This window comes from Musca autumnalis, unplaced genomic scaffold (genome assembly GCF_047663935.1).
Source record: "Musca autumnalis isolate F117 unplaced genomic scaffold, ASM4766393v1 scaffold_4, whole genome shotgun sequence".
NCBI lineage: Eukaryota > Metazoa > Arthropoda > Insecta > Diptera > Muscidae > Musca > Musca autumnalis.
This window is the reverse complement of record NW_027411977.1, coordinates 1833612-1838211: the sequence shown is the minus strand read 5'-3', so window position 1 is coordinate 1838211 and position 4600 is coordinate 1833612. Positions and strand designations below refer to the sequence as shown.

Here is a 4600-nt window from a genome sequence, read left to right as displayed (position 1 = left end):
CAATAAATTTGTAATTTGACGTATGTTTTTGAGACGAATTCTATTTACAAAAAATTCTTTTGACGTTTCAAATTCGATCAGATGCGCTGATGCATCTACCTTGGTAATTGTGCTATGAAAAAAATCAGCTGACTGCTATTTAAATCCTCCTAAATGAAAATCTAAATGCAATGAGATTTGTACTGGATTTATTAAATCCAGTCGAGGATTTATGGCAAGTCTAAATGAGCTATAATGTCCAATTTACATTAGCAACTTTTTCGTCATTTAGAGCTGTTTCGTCATTTATTTGCTAAAACAGGCAACATTTTGCGTCATTTACCATACAAAATTAAATGACGATAGCTGCGTCATTTATTCTAAACAACGCACGAAAACACCATACTATTATACGCAACCCTGCTTTTTCGTCATAAACTACCAAAAAATGCAACTGTATTATGATGTCTTTGTTTGTTTGTGTGTGTTGTAGAAAAACAATAATACTCAAACGATGAAAAAAGTGTAAATAAATGTTTAAAAAACTTGCAAAAATAAAATTTTTTCAAATTTGAATTAAGTCAAGTTATTTGGTAAACATTAGTGTTGTGAAATTCTTATTTTTCGGAATTAAAATTATTGTGTGCGTGTGTTATTGTATCCGTGTGTATGTGCGATTGTGTGCGTAAGCAAATGACGCAAAAAACAGATGTAATATGCTGTTTATACTATAGTTTTTTTCGGGGTTAACCTTCATTATCGGGATTTAACTGCTTAATCCTACCAAATTTATCAAGATTTACCATACAAATTTAAATCTTCTCATGACTGGATTTGTTTGAGATCCAGGACGAAATCTGGATACTAATGTCATGCAACGCTGTTTTTGTACAAAAATATGCAACTCATTTTCCAATGTACGAAAAGTTGCAAGCGTTTTCCCAAATCATTTGTTTACATTCTGTTTCGTTGTCAAAACACACAGCAAAACAAATAAAGAAAATTGTAGAAAATTGAGATAAATTCGCTGAGAGGTAAATAAATATACATATATTTGAATTGCAAAATAAAATAAAATGTCTACTTCTTTTCAGGAAAGTCTACAGCAAGAAGAAAACGTTGGTCATAAGTCGCAAAAGTAAGAAGCTTTAAAAGTTCCGGAATAGCTGTCAACAAACAGCCATATTGGCATTCAAAAACCAGCAGAAACAACAAGAACATGGATTCGAGAATATACATAGTACTACAACAGCGTTATACGCCATATCCACGGATATCAGTAGGGGACCAAACAACCACGTAAAGCTGTTGGAGGATATAGAGAAGACTACCCTCCTACAGTGTTTGAAACGTTGGATAATCAAATGTGTGGATGCCAGTCTAAGAAGTCCAAACCCCGTAGAGTGCAACATGGTGTTCCTCAAGGTGGGGTGATATCTCCGGAACTGTTTAAGCTCTATTATCTGAAATTCCAATCCTATGAGGGCACATAGATCTTAATGTATGTGGATGATTGTCATATCGTCGATGACATACTTACATACATTTATGATAGTTTAAATGTCTTCATAGCTGGCCTAGTGTATAGTGCAGTTCGTCCATCTGAGGGATATGAAAATGTCCACCGCTAAATCCACTGCCACACAGTTCACCCACTGAACAGTCGATAGTGTCCTGGTTCCGACCACTACTGCCTCAAAATATTGTGCGCAACGTTCGATAGCATGTTTAAGTCATCCGCACAAGCCACATATATTTGCCACAAGTTAAGAAATAGGAAAAAAGTGCTCAAGAAGATAGTCGGCAGCACTTGGGGAGCTAACAAAAAAAACCTTGTTGACCACAGACTGAACGCAGTAGGCCTGTGGAATAATATTCAAACTTTCCACAATGCCGCATTGAGAACTGCAACAGAGTGCCTCCTTATGACACCACTGGCCCATTTTCATGAGGAGACGAAGTAGTGAGCAGCCCTGCCTCGATTTAATGGACAAACAGTCCCACCCAAGCACGTCACGAGAGATATTCATAATCAGAGGCAGGATTGGATATCATTCAATCTGACGCAGTATGAATGCCGTACAGAAGAACGCCAGCTGTCAAGGGAAACACCCGTGGTTTTAGCAGTTACCTCACTGAATTGATAAAATTCCCAAATTCAGATGGCTAATATGCAATCTTACAAATCGCAGTTACACCACAATTCATTGCCAAAATACATTAAAAGTCCAAAACTTAATATGAAAATAAATGAACAGTTAGATAATGGACCGAAAGTTCCAAAAATAAATGCAATTAGTATTTTTGTATTCTGTCAGCCCAATCGTGTCGCCTCTTTCTAATACATCCCCAGCGAATGTACCAATAAACCTCGTTCGGGCATAATTTTTGGGTTCCAACGATATAATTTTTTTCTAGAAACCCTAAAAATTAGAATATTTATTTCTGCTGTCACCAACTAGAATTTGAAAAATAAATAGTTTTCAACCAGACTATATGTTTGCGTTCTTTATTATTTATAGCATATCAGAAGAGATAAATATAAATGTATGTATCAAGGTGGGGTTCAGCTGCTGATATAGCAGTAAAAACAAATAAAAAAGTATCAGTCGGCTTTGCCGACAGAGATATACCCTCAGCCTGTGTAAATTGAAACACTTTTTTCCCAAAAAAAACTTATGTATTTAGGGGTTTTCAAAATTTTGGACGTATGAACCGTCAACAATGTTGATTAGGACTAAAGTTCAAAAGTTTTGCGGAGTAGGTACTAAAAGAAATGGACCGACAGACATAGACCATGGGGGTGCCATAGGAGGTTTTTACACCCTTCGGGCTGTTTTCTCAAGAAGTATGGTCTTACCCCTGAAAAAACTTTTACCATCGTAATTGAGGGAGCTAATGCAAGTTGCTTCAACAAAAATCAAAGTAATTCGAGAGCAGGTCCTAAACTGAACTTTTCCGAAATTTTGTGTGGGAGGTACCAGAAGGGGTTTACCGATTGAGTCCATATTGGAACCCCATCTAAGTCTGGTAGAAATTTCCCGATGTGCAAAGTATGGACAAAATCGGTTACTTCCTTCAAGAGTTATCGTGCGCACAAATTTTGCGAACATTTTCGAACTTTACCGGAAGGAGTGGACCGATATAACAAATCTTCGAACTTAAACTAAGTTTGGACAAAATATTACAAAAGCCAAATTTTGGACCGAATCGGTTCATCCGTTCGAGAGTTATCGTGCGCTCCAGCCAGCCAGGCAGACAGACGGACCGACATGGCTAAATCAACTGTAAATTGTCTGAAATACATTTCGTCCAAACATACTTGGGGTCTAAAACCATTATTTCGATGAGGCACATTTTGCCCGTATGAAAGGGTATATACCCTCGTTAGCATAAATGCTGAGGGTATAAAAAGATTCTGCTAACGTGGATCCAGCAGCGAACGAAAAAGACCATGTTGATGGAAAAATTCGCTTCTATTAGATAGATTTACGAAATCCAGTGGATTTCAAATGTCAATTCCATAACGTATACGACAAATAAAATTCAATGGGTTTATATTTGACATATTTGCAATGGAATTGCAGATTTCGTAAGACGTAATATAAACTGCTAAAGTAACGAGTTTTCCACCAACATGGTATTTTCCTTTTAGAGATAGCTGCCGAGGCCCAAAACGGTGAGGTATCTTCAAGATCGGTTCTTCTGAATGGGTATCGAGCTTGGAAAAGTTTTCATTCCATATCCTTGCACACTCTTTGTTATTTCATTTCCCTCTTGTTCTTGCGTGAGCTAACTTTTTCTGTTATTGAATGAAGAGTAGCTCTATATGCCGCACTCTTTTTTTATGTCTGGTCATCCGTTCTTTGCAAATTTTGGATGGGCAATATAATATGTTTCAGCTCTCTTGTGCAAAGCTTTGCTGCAAGATGGTAGTAAATCGGTCGTAATTCTAACACACTTGATGAGCATCATCCATCTATCACATTATAATCAATATGGTATTCCATTCTGGTGCTGATAAAACATTGGGTTTCCGAGAATTTTCCAATAGTTGAACCAAAGATATTCATTCAATCTTGGGATTAAAATAGTCTAGAACACGTTCAATTCATTGGTCAGAACTAGGTATTTCTGGAAATTCACAACATATTTTTGTATGTTTGTTCATCTTCAGATCGATAAAAGAGAGATCTGACATCTTATATTTGGAGACGAATTGATTTCATGGTAGGTCAAATCACATTTAAAATTTCTTTCGATGCGATTCCCGTCCTATGTTTACTTATTTTGTAATTCTTCAGAATTATGTTACTAAATTTATGTTGATTTCTTTTTGATTTGCTGTTTTGTATGTATACACAAACAAAAATCAGCTGTCAATTATATCCTCACAAAGGTATATATAAACGGTATAGATTAACCCACTGGATCTTTTAACCTCACAGGGTTAATCTTCAATAGTATAAACGCCCTATAAATACACTTCATTTGTTTCTAGGATTTCGTAAAACGAAATCATTTAAAGTGCATATGTAAATTGGACTTAAGAAGGTGTTACATCAAATAATGTCAAACGTCAATTTTGCTCACAATAATGCATTACTGTGAATTGCTTGTT

General features: G+C 36.1%; 1 long non-coding RNA gene across 1 annotated transcript; it reads left to right on the top strand.

Annotated features, from left to right (window-relative positions):
• The first annotated feature begins 451 nt into the window (after window positions 1–451).
• On the top strand, window positions 452–2474 carry LOC141400712 (uncharacterized). The gene is made up of 2 exons (XR_012412181.1): window positions 452–1013; window positions 1074–2474. It is a non-coding gene; the product is annotated as an uncharacterized lncRNA (long non-coding RNA).
• Window positions 2475–4600: the final 2126 nt, after the last annotated feature.